We start from the raw sequence: 16,584 nt of genomic DNA, 5'->3' as shown, positions 1-16,584 counted from the left end.
ACATCTGGCACCCTTTGGGAAGCAGTAGAAAGGAGTGGGGAGAAGATGCAGGTCAGACATGATGCGTTTCACGAGAGAGGAGTTAGGGATGGGCTCTCTGACCTAAGTGAGGAGATCCAATCGGGCTGGAATTGTTGGACGCTACAGTCTCCCACATTTCGCTCTGGGTATGTAAGAACCTTATAACCTTCCCTGTCACTGTGACCTAGACCAGCTGCTGTAGAAGGATCCACCCATCAGGCAGGAGGACAGGATGCCTTAAATGGGTTTTCAGATGTCCCTTTATCGAAATTCTATAACTTCCTTCCTCTTTCTTTTAGGAACATTAATTTTACTTTGGAATGTAGACAATAGAAGGGCCATTCAGCTGGGATATTTTTCCCTCAGTAAGTACCCCAATAAGTTCAAAGAAGTCTAATGTATAGAAGTCTAATGTATTCACTTCAAAAAATCTACCTCCAATTCTCACTCTGCCATTTACTAGCTGTGTGATTTGGGACGAGTTGCATAATCATTCTAAACTCCAGTCCCTTCTTACCTGTAATATGAAGGTAATAATAATGAAACCTCAGGGCTCCTGTGTGGACCTCTTCCAGCCTGATACCATGTAGGCATTCAAAGTTAGCATCCTCCCCTGAGACAATGAAAATGGTGTTAGTAAATGTGCGTTGTTCTTTTCTTTTCTTCTCAACAAATGACTAGGACTGGGTTCCGTTTTGGGGGGAGTGAGGGGGGCACTTTATCTTAGGTAATGTTGTATTTTATGGCTCATCCATAGGTAAATTATGTTTGCAGTCCTGTCCTTCCCTTCCTGCATAGCCCTCAGTAGATCAGTCTTTTGGTACAGCGGGATTTGAAGCTGGTCACTATTATTCAACTATATTCTTGGTTGGTAGCCCAAGAACATAAGGCAACTGACTTAGATACACTTTGCTGAATTGGGTCCCAAGATGTGAGCTCAAATACCTTGGAGGGAAATTTGAATGCTTTCCTGGTTTTTCCATTCCATAACTGAAAATAAGTTTAAGGAATAAATTGAGCACATAAAAATATGCGTAAGGACCGAATGATAATAGAACTTTCTTTGTAAAAAGCTTTACAATATATAAAATACCTTACAAAAGAAAAATATTACCCAAAGTCATCTTCAAAACACTCTCCCCTAGCTCCCACCCCTCATACTTGTTTAACAGATGAGGTATCTACAACTCAGAAGGTCAGGTAAGTTGCTGTAGGATGTAAACTTCCCAGTTATGGAGCCAGGAGTCAAATGTAAATCACTGGATTCCAACTCAAACGTCTCTTTCATGTGATCTTACTAATTGGCTCCCATAATTGAAGAGTGTATACTTCTATATTATCAACAAATGTTAAGTTTTACTCAGAATGTATAATTCGAACCATATCTTCCAATAAGGCAAACCAATGCGATATAAATGGTGTGGGGACAAGATGGGGAGTTCAAAGACAAGGGGAAGATGTCAGCAATTTTTACACCGATTTCTATTCTTTCTATTACTTCTACCAATAACGACCATTTGTTGAAATGGCCATCAGATTTTCCTTAGCCGCTTTCTAAACACTAGGTCTAATTGTGTCAGCCAATCCCGAAAGGCAAGTTTATTAAGCTCTTTTTCTAGAGGAAGAAACTGGAACTAGAGGGTTTTGGTTTTTTTTAAAAATTAATTTATATATTTATTTTTGGCTGTGTTGGGTCTTCGTTTCTGTGCGAGGGCTTTCTCTAGTTGTGGCAAGCGGGGGCCACTCTTCATCGCGGTGTGCGGGCCTCTCACTATCGCGGCCTCTCTTGTTGCGGAGCACAGGCTCCAGACGCACAGGCTCAGTAGTTGTGGCTCATGGGCCTAGTCGCTCCGCGGCATGTGGGATCTTCCCAGACGAGGGCTCGAACCCGTGTCCCCTGCATTAGCAGGCAGATTCTCAACCACTGCACCACCAGGGAAGCCCGGAACTAGAGGGTTTTAAACAACTTGCTAAAGCAAGTAGGTATTATTGCTAGAATTTAAACACAGGCCTTAAAGGCTGGTGGATGCTCTTACTACTAAATGCTCTGCCTTGTAATCTAGGCTACTCTGTGGAAAACTATTTAACCTCTTTGAACTCCTCTGGGTTAGAGGAGGTTAAGTAAGTGAGCAACTAGTAGCTGGGACAGATGAGTGCAGATAAAACCCTCTGTCCTTTTCAGGCTAAGACTATATAAATTGCAAGCTTTCACAGTATGGGCTAGACTCCATGAAGGACCAGATGCCCACAAAACAAGGCATAGAAGGGCATAGAGGGAAGATATTGAGGACCGATGAGAAAGAGAAAAGCAACCCCTGACATCCAGAGCTGGCCTGGCACTCAAAGGTAGGCCTGGTGTTCTCCCGTTGGACATAATTTCTAGAACACCAATATCAGACAACACCGCTGTGACTAGGATAGATCAAGACAAAAACAAGACCACTCCATAATAATGACTGAACACACATGAGGAACATGAACCTTGTCCAAACCTTTAGAATAACCAAATATTCCCTTATCCTGGCCATAACTGATGGCTGCTTCTTTACCTATTACACCTTTAGCTTTAACCCTCCTACCTTACAGAAAAGATTTATGAAGACATCCAGTCATACAATTACCCCTGCTTCCTCACTGCATTCAGTCCAGAGCAAAGCCCTACTTCCTTACGCACCCCCATAAATCACCTAACGTTAGTCCTAATCCTATAACAAGTCCTTTCTAGCACACTTTTTCTGAGATACTCCAGGTTCTCCATGGTGTGGGTTCTCTCACATTGCAACGAGCAACAAACACAACTTATTCAACTACAGATGCATTGACACTCATTTTCCCTAGAAAAAGAAACCTATTTCACAGCTTAATATACTAACGACATGATAAAAATTCAGAAATTTATGTCGCCAGCCTGGACCTCTCTGCTTAACTCGAGACTCCAGTGCATATGGTTGTCTCTTCCACATCTTCACTTCATTGCTAATACAGTATTTCTCAAACATCTATGTGCAGATGAATCTCCAGAAAGATCTGTGGATCTTTTAAAATGCAAGTTCTGATTTTGTAGTTCTGGGGTGGGGTCTGAAAGTCTGCATTTCTGCACTGGCTCTCTGATAATGACAATGCTGCAGGTGCATAACCATGCCTGGAGTAGCAAGAATCCAACAGACACCTCAAAATCAACATGACCAAATTACTCCTAAGAATTCTAGCTTTAACTCCAACTTGTAAAGAGCTTGGAAGCCGTTACTGCCATTCTTTTAACAAGAAACACTGGACAAGCCGGAATTCAACAACTTTTTTTGAGCCCATCAGAGAATGGAATTTGTAGGGCAAACTGCTGTCCTCACATCTGGAGAGTCAGGTGAATCTAGAAGACATCTGCTTACCTGGAGCAGAAGCCCCTGGAGTGTAATGTTAGGTACACTTGAAAGGTAATTTTAATGAACTGCTGGAGGCTGAGTATGGACTAGCATGAGAGTGAGAAACTCCAGGAGGCCATAGTCTCAGGGCCAGGCTGGTGGTGGGGGAAGGGCCATACCTTCATAGGCTTTATCTCCAGGAACCCCACGAGGTTCTCAAGGTGAAGATCTGAGAAAGATCCCCACATGGCTCTGGAAGGGGAAGGAGAAAAATAAAACCAGTGAAATAGGCCCAGAGACTTCTCCATAGCAAAGGCTTATTCTCCAGAGGGAAGACTTGATCAGAGGCTTTTCCCAGAGGCATAAGAGAAGGGTATGTCTCTCATTCCAGCCCTCTATAGCCTTCCTGTTCATCTACGGGAGAGAAAGGTGCTATACCAGAAGAAACACCTGTGAAGGTCACAGGAGAGAAACAGAGGCTGACTAAAAGACTGAGATTTAGGGACTTCCCTAGCAGTCCAGTGGTTAAAACTGCACGCTTCCAATGCAGGGGGTGCTGGTTCAATTCCTGATTGGTGAACTAAGATCCCACATGCTGTGTGGCACAGCCAAGAAATTTTAAAAAAAGGAAAAGACTGAGATTTATTGGAAGATTACGGAATGTTCTTCCTCTTTCATACCTTACCATTGTGCTCCAGTATTAAAAAAGCAGATTACAATTGAAAGAGCCACAAGACACAGTGTGTCCCTAAGAAGACATACTTAAGGTGGCCCAAAGTCAAGAGGGGAGACCAAAAAAAAAAAAAGAAAAAAAGGAGACACTAGAAAAGTTTGAAGCCTCTGGCAGAGGCAAACATTAAAAAACATTAAACCAAGCTCAGCTCCTAGCTGGATTATCATAAATCCTTATACAACAGGCCTATTTACCTCAGTATCCATAACCCAATACCACATCTTCCTCTTTAAACAAAAATTGACAAGACATGACAAAAAGCAAGAAAAAAGTCTGAAGGGACAGAGCAGACTCAAATATGACACAAATGTTGGAATTGTCAGACAGGGAATTTAAGATAACTATGGTAAATATATTAAGGGCTATAATGAAAAACATAAACAACATGCAAAAACAGATAAGTAATGTAAGTAGAGAGAGAAAAATTCTAAGGAAAAATCAAAGGAAAATGCTAGAAATCAAAAACGTTGTAACAGGGGCTCCCTGGTGGGAAAAATTCTAAGGAAAAATCAAAGGAAAATGCTAGAAATCAAAAACGTTGTAACAGGGGCTTCCCTGGTGGCGCAGTGGTTGAGAGTCCACCTGCCGATGCAGGGGACGTGGGTTCGTGCCCCGGTCTGGGAAGATCCCACATGCTGCGGAGCGGCTGGGCCCGTGAGCCATGGCCGCTGAGCCTGCACGTCTGGAGCCTGTGCTCCGCAGCGGGAGAGGCCACGACAGTGAGAGGCCCGCGTACCGCAAAAAAAACAAAAAAAAACAAAAAAAAAAACAATGTTGTAACAGAAATGAAGAATGCTTTTGATACTTTATTAGACTGGACACAGCCAAGCAGAGCATCAGTGAACTTAAAGATTAGTCAATAGAAACTTCCAAAACTGAAATTCAAAGAGGAAAAAAGAGTGAAAACAAACAAAAAAACAAACAAAAAACACATTATGTTGTACACCTGGAATTAATATAGTGTTATATGTCAATTATACCTCAGTAAGACACACACACACAGGCACACAAACAAAACAGAATATCCAAGAATTGTAGGAAAGTTTCAAAAGATGTAACATAGAGAAAATTGGAATGCCAGAAGGAGAAGAAAGAAGTGGAATAAATTAGATGTTTGAAGTCATAATGGTCAAGAACTTTCCACAATTAATGACAGACACAAACTACAGATGCAAGAGGAAGCTCAGAGAACACCAAAGACCAGAATAAACACCAAAGGAAAAAAAATACCAACACCAAAAAACCTATACCTAAACATATATTCAAACTGCAGAAAACCAAAGATAAAGAGAAAATCTTCGAAGAAGCCAGAAAGGGGAAATATCTTACCTATAGAGAAACAAGGATAAGAATTATGAAAATGAACTGATCTTGCTCATTCCCCCAAAAGCCATTCCAGTCATTTCCTTCTTCATCTCAGTTAGTGACACCTTCAGTATTCCAACATCCCAGGCCAAAAATCTAAGATTCATTCATAGCTTCTTTCTTTCTCACATTTCACATCCTGTCTGTCACCTGTGCAAAATATATTTAAAATGTAGCCACTTCTCACCACCTCTACTGATACACTTCCCTGGTTCAAGCCACCATTATGCCCCTCTGGGGTGCTCTAAAGTCTCCTAAATAGTTTCCCTGCTTCAACCGTTGCCTCCCCTCAGTCTATTCTTAATACAGCAGCCTGAGTGATACTCTTTTTTTTTTAGGAGAACAAAGAAAATTTCGTTTGAGCCAAACTGAGGATTATAACCCAGAAAGCAGAACCCTGAGTGATCCTTTAAAAATATAAATCCCATCAGGTCACTCTTCCACTCAAAATCTTGCAATGGCTCCTTATTTCTTGCAGAGTAAAATCCATAGTCCTTTCTACGGTTCTCAAAGCTTCTTAAGGATCTCAGCTCCCATTACCTCTTTTCTCTCACCTCTCCTTTCCTCTCCTTTGCTTACTCTGCTCCAGCCAGGCTTTCCTCCTTGTTGTTCCTTGAACATACCAGCCACTCTTAACATAAGAGGTCTTTGAGCTATCTTCCCTCTGCCTGATTGCTCTTCCCTCAGGTATCCTGATGGCTCCCTTCTTTGCCTCCCTTCAGTCTTAAATGTCACACTCCAAGTGAGGTCTATCTTGACCACCTGATTTAATATCACCACCTGCTCCACCTCTCCTCTCCCCAGTGCTTGGATCCCCCTATTTTTTTTTAATTTAATTTTTAAAATTTATTTATTTATTTATTTATTTATTTCTGGCTGCATTGGGTCTTCGTTGCTGCACATGGGCTTTCTCTAGTTGCGGCGAGTGGGGGTTACTCTTCATTGCGGTGAGCGGGCTTCTCATTGCAATGGCTTCTCTTGTTGTGGAGCATAGGCTCTAGGTGCACGGGCTTCAGTAGTTGTGGCACACAGGCTCCATAGTTGTGGCTCATGGGCTCTAGAGCACAGGCTCAGTCATTGTGGCACGTGGGCTTAGTTGCTCCACGGCATGTGGGATCTTCCCAGACCAGGGCTCGAACCTGTGCCCCCTGCATTAGCAGGTGGATTCTTAACCACTGCACCACCAAGGAATCACCCCCCTGCTTTTTTTTTTTTTTGTCAATAGTACATATCATCTTCTAATTTACTGTAAAACTGTCCCCTTTACCAGGTTTATAGGTTATTTCCTGTCTGTCCTTACTAAAATGAAAGCACCATAAGGGAAGGGACTTTATTGGTTTTGTTTGTTGATGTATCTACAGCACCTAGAACAGTGTTTAGAACAAAGCATGTGCCTAATAAATATTTATTGGATGAATGTATTGTAGTATACCCTGAAACTGGTTTTGTGGCCTAGGAAAACAACAGCAGCAACAATAATGATAATAACAATAACAATTTTGGAGGTGCTTTCTTTGTGTTAAGCACTTTATGAGTTTAATACAGTTAATCTTGACAACATCAAGAGTGAGGCAATTAAAACAGAAGGAAGGGAAGACTCAGCCCAGGTCACATAGCTGGCTGGAGACAGAGCCAGGATTTGAACACCAAGGCATTTCTGGCTCCAAAGCCCATGTTCTTAATTCACGCGCTGTGTTGGGAAAGCGGATTATTCTCTCTGCACCTCAGGCAATTTCCTCTTTATTATGAGTTTGGGGGCTGGATTACTTTTTCTTATTTTAATTTTAGAATTTTATTTATTTTTTTTATACAGCAGGTTCTTATTAGTTATCCATTTTATACATATTAGTGTACATATGTCAATCCCAATCTCCCAATTCATCCCACCATCACCACCACCCCTGCCACTTTTCCCCCTTGGTGTCCGTGCGTTTGTTCTCTACATCTGTGTCTCATTTCTGCCCTGCAACCCGGTTCATCTGTACCATTTTTCTAGGTTGCACATACATACATTAATATACAATATTTGTTTTTCTCTTTCTGACTTACTTCACTCTGTATGACAGTCTCTAGATCAATCCATGCCTCTACAAATGATCCAATTTCGTTCCTTTTTATGGCTGAGTAATATTCCATTGTATATATGTACCACATCTTCTTTATCCATTCATCTGTCGATGGGCATTTAGGCTGCTTCCATGTCCTGGCTATTGTAAATAGTGTTGCAATGAACTTTGGGGTGCATGTGTCTTTTTGAATTATGGTTTTCTCTGGGTATACACCCAGTAGTGGGATTGCTGTGTCATATGGTAATTCTACTTTTAGTTTTTTAAGGAACCTCCATACTGTTCTCCATAGTGGTTGTATCAATTTACATTCCCACCAACAGTGCAAGAGGGTTCCCTTTCCTCCACACCCTCTCCACCATTTGTTGTTTGGGGCTGGATTACTTTTAAGGATTCTTTTGCATCCACAAAATTGTCACTCTGCTTCACTATTTTATTAACTTTGCTGATGGTTTTCAGATTGTCAGTCAATAACTTGGTGGAAACAGGACCCAGTGGCTCTGTGGGTATCATTTTGCAGATCCTTCCTAATGTTCCTCCTTCCTATTTTCAGATACAAATATGCACAACTCAGCATGAGAAATCTTTTTTTTCCATAACAATGCAGTGCTGACTAGTCCTGCCTATCCAGGTTCCCTGTACCTTTAAGGATGAGCAAACAGTGATTTTGCAAATCAATGTACTTCAAAGAAAACAGAACAATTTTAAACCACTAGATTAATCTAAACTAGCAGAGCCTTAACTCCTGCTGTTAGAAGTGGATCAGGACTCTTGTGGGAGGGGAACTGGGGGAGCTTGATACAGCTCAGAAGTACTCAACTGCCCAGAAATACTGAGATATAAAACAGCAAGATCAATAAAGAAAACTGTACTGGAAAAGAAGTTTTTTGTCTTCTTTATTTACCAACTGTGAGCCATTTCTACTTCACTATGTATGTGAATGACACTCATATATAAGAAGTCATAGCTTCATTCATGTATTCAACATTCAGCAAATAGTTATGGAGAGTTTCGCTCAGTGGGCAATGGCATTATAAAATCGGGCAGTATAATGACTGAAGAGGTCCTGTGGGTGACGGTACAGCCACAAGTAAAATATGGCCAGACAAGAACATAAACATCATTTCTTATGTGTGCCCTCAAATATATTGCCCAGTTTGTTTACTTATTGCATTACTAAGAAAACAACCCATCTTCAGTGGATGACTATTCACCATCTCGAAAGACAGTAAAAGGAATTATTGCCGCAGAATTTCAGGGCGATTCCAGAGGATAAGACCACAGAACTGTTTGTAACCTTGACCCTATCATGAAAATGTCTCTGGAAGCTCCCATGGTGATGGCTTTGAAAATATCGACATTCACTTGGATATGCACATTTGGATGTGTATCTTACAAAGTCACATTCATAATTCTTCAGCATGTTATCAGTTAAAAAAATGGGTTGATTGCAAAAATTAGTTTTTAATTCATTATTTGGACACCCGGATGACTTTTCTCCCACTGAAACAATGTTCCAAGCAGTGGGTGGATTCTACCTCTGCCCTCCAAATGCCACTGTAACCCCAAATGTAGATAAATAACCAACGATAATTGTCACCAAAAATTAGCCGCTTAAAGTGAATTCATTTGGAACTGGAAACAAAATATTTTACTAGGATTTTATTGTTAGAAATGCAAACCAATTAATAAGCTCATTTTATCTTATATTAGTTTAAACCCTACTTTTTTTTTTTTTTGCGGTACGCGGGCCTCTCACTGTTGTGCCCTCTCCCGTTGCGGAGCACAGGCAGCGGACGCGCAGGCTCAGTGGCCATGGCTCACGGGCCCAGCCGCTCTGCAGCATGTGGGATCTTCCCGGACCGGGGCACGAACCCGCGTCCATTGCATCGGCAGGCGGACTCTCAACCGCTGCGCCACCAGGGAAGCCCTAAACCTTACTTTTTTGATTTATAAAAATGATAGTTCCACATGGTTCAATCTAATATTTAACACAATTTTAATTTGTCTTGTAAGTCTGCACCAAATAATCTTAGAATCAACCAAAAATAAATCAAGATGTTGTTTAGATCCAAATGCTGTCATTTTTATTGACAAAATTTTAAGAGAGCACAATATGGAGTCCTTCATTTCACTTTTGATTTTTGCAGCACTTTCACAAGTAGGGTTATTTTGCCTAAATATTAGAGGGCATCCTAAGGGAATTTCTTAATCTATAATAGTCAAATCATTCTTTAGATATCATAACCTGTTATCATACTTTTTGACTTTTTCTTTAAATGTTTCCTATCATAACTCTGCCAGATCCTTATTTGTCAGAACCTTGTTGTGTGATTTGGGTAGTTCCCCATTACTTTTAGTGACTTTCAAATCCTGCATTATTTACATTTGATTGGCATTCTATTTATAGCACGGAGTAACAGATATATTGACACAATGGATTCGGAAAGATATTTGTGTCATATGGGAAGAAATGTTTAAATAGAGAGTGATATCATAAAAGGTCACTTTAAACAATCACTGGGTTCATACTTACAATAAAAATGGTAGAAGACAATGTTGGCTCTTTTATGAAAACGTTTAATTAGAGAAAAAGAAATAATGATTCTGAAAGAGCCCTTTCAAGGACTTTATATACAAGCTGGGTATCTGACTTCAGGGGTTAACAGAATCAATTCTTTCTTGTAAATGATTCATTTGAAAAACATGGATTTATTCTCCTTGGAATTCATCTTTCACGATACTTAAAACATATAAACCATAATAATAGCTGTTCTGGCACTTTTAACAGTCACATTTTCAAGCCCTTTGATACACATGTACTCTATTCATTTTTGTGTTTTACAGACTCTTTGTTTGCCCCCCTTCCACTTTTTAGTTTGAGATTTCAAACTACAGAAAATTTGAAGGAATAATTAATGCAATGAACACATGTATTCCCTTTACCTGGATTCATCAATAGTTAACCTTTTGCTACATTTGCTTTATCTCTTTCTATATATTTATTTTTTCTCTGAATCCTTTAAAAGTAATTTGTCACTCTTAATACTTCAGCATGCATCTCCTAAGAACAAGGAATTCTCATATATCACCACAATATCATTATCACACCCAATTTAACATTGATACCAAAAACCTGACTAATATACAGTCCATAATCAAATTTCCCCAACTATTTCAATAATGTCCCTTATAGCTTCTTTTTTCTTCCTTTTCCTGACCCAGGAGCCAATCAAGGAACATATTTGCAATTGGTTGTCAGGCCTCTTAAGTCTTCACTATTCTAGAACAATTTCTTGACTTTTTTGGCTCTTTATTATATTTACATTTTTGAAGATCACTAGGCTGCTGTTTTGTGGAATGTTCCACAATCTGGATTTGTCTGATTGTTTCCTCATTATTGGATTCAAGCTAACCATTTCTTGTTTTTTATAAAACCATTTAAATTTTTTTCAACTTAAAATTGATAACTTAAAATTATTTAATCATAATTTATTTTTAAACTCTTTTTGGCAAGAACATAGTGTAATATCATGTACTTACTGTTGTGTCAGTGTGCACTGTTATTGGTAATGTTACACACCTTAGTTTGGGCTCTCCTAAAAGTAGACCCTGAGATAAGAATTTGGGTACAAGTAGTTTATTTGAGACGTGACCCCAGGAAGCACAATGAGAGAGTAAGGAAGTGAGACAGGGAAGGGAGGAAAAGCCAATAAGTGAGTGAGTTAACGCTCCAGGCAACTGGGGCTCATTCCGGCTGTGGATTTTTGAGAATGAACAATACGCTCCCTCAGAATTATCCTAGTGAAAGGCAAGGAAGTTATGGAATTTATCTACCAACTCTCACTGGTTGAAGGTCATTATGGGGTGTTAACCCTCAAGTACTTCTGGCCTGCCCTGTGCGCTGTGCAAGTGTGCTCCTTCACCTGGAGAACACCTTCCGGTAGGGAGATGCAGAAAGTCATCTGCCTGCCCTGGAACTGTCTGCAGAAGCCCTACTGGGTGAACCAAGGGGAAATGCAGGAGGCACTGACATGTCTGCTCTACTCAATTTGGTCACTTGAAGAAGGTGATGCCTGCCAGATCTCTCCATTAGAAAAGGTACCTTTCCCCTTTTTAATTAATAATTTCGAAGGTGATGCTTTGAGATTGAATACATTTCTTATTCCCCAGACATACTTTCACTAGATGAGTTTAGTATTATTTACTCATCATTCATTAAAATAAGGGATCAAACCCTATTTCTGATCACTGAACTCCAAAAACCTATAAGCAGTGACCGTTAACCTCAGCTGGGCCCCTGGACTCTTTTAGTCTGTCTCAGTCCTTCCCCGTGGCTATCTTCTTAGACATCCGGTCCAAAAGAACTCATCCTTAGGGTTTTTTATGACCCAAGACACCAGGAACTGCCTCTAGGATTCTTGCAAATGTTTCCTGTCAATCTCTCTGCCCTTACCCTTAGGGCCGGCTCTATCTGCCTCTGCTAGAGTAGGTGAAGAGGAAGCCCAGAGCTCAGAGGCAGAGCAGAAACTTGCTCTGTCATATCCAAGAACACCAAATGGAGCCTCATTTTCCAGTTCAGAGAGGCTGATGAAAGACCCCTCCATGACAGGCAGCATCTGTACTTCTAGAGATTCCTACCATGGTAGACCTGATGGATTCCCTAGGGCTGCAGGGTCAGCCAGTGTACCTCAACCTATCCCCTGAGGCAGAGAATCCCACATCTTGCTCATTTCCCAGGCTTATTTCTCGGGCCTTTTTTCTGGTCTGTCAGCAATAACTTTATGATCCTTGAGGCCTCATGCCCTGATGCCAAGAGAGCTCAGTGGTACTCAATCAGCAGGGTTCTGTGTTCTTCATCTACAAAGGAATCCTCAGCTCCCAGCCTAAAGGAGCTCCAACTTCCATTCAGTGCCTTCTGCTGTATCCCTACATTAGATGCAGTGGTTCTACAAGTAGAGAACCAGAGTCTCGTTGAAGATAAAAGGGTGGAGGGGGAGTCCAGAAGTTGCTTGCCCCCAAGATGGTCTACGCATATAAATAAGTTTCTCTAAACATCTTTAGCATTGCTCAGATATATTAACCTTAGTGCCTAGAGTGACAAGTTATGAACTTTACCACCACCAGAGCTCAAACATCCGAAGCCACACGGAGGGAACTGCAGGACCAGATCTGGGTTACACAGAAGCTGGCTGACAAATTTTGGAGAATGAGATAAAGACCTCAATATTAATGTGAGTCTCTGGGTTGCTGTGCTTGGGGGTTTTCTTGAGCTAGAATTTCCCAAGACTTTCAATAAAGCATTTTGTATGAAATCCACGACTGATTGTTAAAGATCCAGGAACCAACCGCCAGGGTGACACTAGAATCTACCTTGGTGAAAACAGCTCATCCCCTGGAAAGTAAATTGTTTTATTCTGTATCATTTTAAGATTTTACCTGGGTATCTATCCCTTAAAAATATGCTGGGTTTTTATTTTTTTAAGATTTTTTTTTGATGTGGACCATTTTTAAAGTCTTTATTGAATTTGTTACAATATTACTTCTGTTTTATGTTTTGGATTTGTGGCCGCGAGGCATGTGGGATCTTCGCTCCCCAACCAGGGATCGAATCTGCACCCCCTGCATTAGAAGAGGAAGTCTTAACCACTGGACCATCAGGGAAGTCCCTGTTGTTTATTTATTTTTTTAAGATTTTTTTTTTTTGATGTGGACCATTTTAAAAATCTTTATTGAATTTGTTACAGTATTGCTTCTGTTTTATGTTTTGGTTTTTTGGCCACAAGGCTTGTGGGATCTTAGCTCCCTGACCAGGGATTGAACCCACACCCCCTGCGTTGGAAGGCGAAGTCTTAACCACTGGACTGCCAAGTCCCCCCTGTTGTTTATTTTTGAAGAAAAAATAATAGTGAGCATAAACCAGTTTGTATTCAGAGAGGCAACTGTGCCACTCTTGGATGAACGTTCCTGGGAGAAGATAAGCTGCAAGTCTCCGGGTCACAGTATGGCTCCATGGCCCCCTTCCAGCTCTCAGGAGTGAAGTGGGTGCCCTTAGGAGATCCAAACAATGGAGAACAGAAAGGAGGGCAGGAACAGCTTCAGCACATGGTTAAGCCAAACCAAATACAGAAAAAAATCGCAGCCAGGCTTGCTGTCCTGACATTCAAAGGATAGTACGTTGGCAGCAGGGCCCTTGCTGATGACTGCCCTGGACATTTCTGTCTGTCAAGTCACACTGCTCCAGTGAGCTGGTTGCTCTACACCTGGCGAACAGGTGTTGCTCTGGAACAGTCTTCCCTTCTTTCCGTGGATTCCACTAACCTCTCTCCTGTGTTCTACCTTCTGTTTCCTGAATCTTATTTCTTCCTCTTCTTGAAGGAAGAAGAATTCTTTCATTGGTGGAGTGCATTTTCCAGAAGCTTCTTGGAAGGGGGATTTTTTTGAGAACTGACTCATGAGAAAGTATCATGTATCATAGAAATAATTTCCTTCAGAATTTAAAAGGCATTGCTCCATAGTCTTTGTCCAATTTAGCTCTTTGGAAGCTTAAAGCCAATATACGATTCCCTATACTTTATACGTGACCTGTTCTTTTTTCTCTGGAAGCACATAGACGGCCCTCTTTCAGCTGGAGGTTTTTAAACATCATTTGGTATAACCTTTCCATCCGGATTCTCATGCTCTTCAGTTTCATGAAATTTTCTTGAATTATAATGATTTCTGCCCTCCATTTTCTCTGTTATAGAAATTCCTGTTATTTAGTATTGGACTTCTCAGACTGACAGGTTCTTTATTTTTCTTAGTTTTAGCACCATTAAAAAAATATATCTTACTCTCTCTGCTCTAGTGTCTGAGTAACACCTTGACTTCATTTTCCAAATTTTCTACTGACTTTTTTGTTTATGCTATCTTTTTAATTCCCAAGAGTTCTTCTTTTGTTCTATGAATGTTCCTTTTTAAATAGCATTCTCTTTTTTTTTCATGAACACAGAATCTTCTCTTATCTTTTTAAATAGCATTCTCTTCTTCTTTCATGAACACAGAATCTTCTCTTATCTTTCTGAGGAATGAATGATATTTGTTTTGTTTTGTTTTCTTTTTAAGCTTTCTTTTCTCCAAGTTGGTTTCCTCCAAACTGGTCTTTATTTAAATTTGTTTTGGTCTCTAACTTTCCTGTAGGAGCTTTCAATCAGGCATCTGGGGATCCCTGTCTATCTGGTGATGGCAATGAATAGAAGAAAGAGCTGATTGGAATTGAATGTGTGTGTGTGTGTGTGTGTAGGGCTTATTGGCTCTGAACTTCACTGCTAGGTGAACTGGGTGAGCCATTTATTGAGGAATTTAAATATCATTGAGGAATTTCAAATTATTTATAATAGTTTCCTATTGCTACTGTGACAAATAACCACAAACTTAGAGATATAAAACACAAATTTCCTGCCTTAGAGTTTTGGAGGACAGAAGTCCAAAATCAGTGGCGCTGGACTAAAATCAAGATTTCAGCAGTCCCGGATTCCTTCAGGGAGCTCTAGATAAGAATCCATGTCCTTGACTTTTCCAGCTTCTGCAGGCTGCCTGCATTCCTTGATTGATCCCCTCCCTCCATCCTCAAAGCCACCACTGTAGCAGCTCCTCTTCGCTCCAATTTCCATTTCTGTTCTTACATCTTCTCTCTGAATCTGATACTCTTGCCTCCCTTGTGATTACACTGGAGGCATCTGCATAATCCAGGATAATCTCCCCATTTTAATATTCTTAATTTAATCACATCTGCAAAATCCATTTCGAGGTAACATATTCACAGGCGTAAGGATTAGGGCATGGGCCTTTGGGGAGGGGTATAATTCAGCCTACCACAGTAAGTATCTACATTTTTCCTCTTGCACTGGCCAGACTCCTTAGAAAGAGGCTCCAACTTGGAAAGTAAAATTCTGGCTGCTGGCATTCTGAGAGCTGAGTGGGTTAAGAGGGCTTGGAGTTGGGTGTGCCTTAGCATTCATTGTTCAGGATCTATCAGTCACTTAATCTCTTTGGTTCTGGTGTAGTAGACCTATCTTTGGTGAATCTGGTTCTCTCCAATTCAGAGACCCTCTATTTTACCTTTTCCAGAGAATAAACTTTCAGGTGTCTGCCCCTTCCCAGTGGCATGGAGACGAGAGGGGATACAGGGATGCACCCAATCCCTCTCATTTTAGAGGTCTTCCTTTACTCCCAGTTCCAGAGGAATCTGGTGCTATCCATTTGGGAGTCTTTTGAAGATTCCAAGGTGTAAATCAGGTTTTCTCAGTTTCCTCCGGTGATAACTTGGGATTTTCATGTTTCCTGAGTTGTTTTCTTCAGTTACGTGTCATCAATATGCTTTGTAGCTTCCAAACTTTTATTGATGTTGTCTCCTCCCCTAATTTCCCCATATTTGTTGGTTTATGTCCTTAAAAGAACCAAAACACTTTATTGTAAATTTAATGTGATTTTAGGCAGGAATGAAATTGGAAGTGTGTGTGTGTGTGCATGTGTGCGTACTTGCATGCATGTGTGTTTTTTCATTTTAACCCAGAAAAATCATTTAATTTGTATTGCTTGTGTTCCTTGGGTCAGGCATGGATTGGCTCCTACTTGAGTGACCAGGTTTGCGAATCCTCCCCACCTGCCCCATTACGCACCCTCAAGCTAGACTCCTTGGTTTCCTGCAAGTACTGGAATCTTATCCTTAATTCCCATTTTCATCTCACAAAGCAGGAAGCAGAACTGGCAGGAGTCTTTCTGAATATAAGTAGTGTTTTTCGTAGTAGTAACCTTGAATTGCCTCTAATCCTTGTAGATTTCCAGTGGGATGGAAGTGTATTGACCAGAGGCAGGGGTTTTAGGAACCTGAGTATGGTGGCGATTATGTTCACAGTCTCGGAGCATGTGATAAAAGGAAGTGCTGGCTTCTCCTTCACTCTATCTAGCCTAGCAACCTCTTACCTTTGTCTGTTTTCTCTCCCCAGATTCCTGAGCCTGTGCTGTCCCTGTGACCCTGTGACTTTCTTCCACCCTCTTT

This window comes from Lipotes vexillifer, unplaced genomic scaffold, assembly GCF_000442215.2.
Source record: "Lipotes vexillifer unplaced genomic scaffold, Lipotes_vexillifer_v1.1 scaffold618, whole genome shotgun sequence".
NCBI lineage: Eukaryota > Metazoa > Chordata > Mammalia > Artiodactyla > Lipotidae > Lipotes > Lipotes vexillifer.
Note: the sequence above shows the minus strand (reverse complement) of the source record.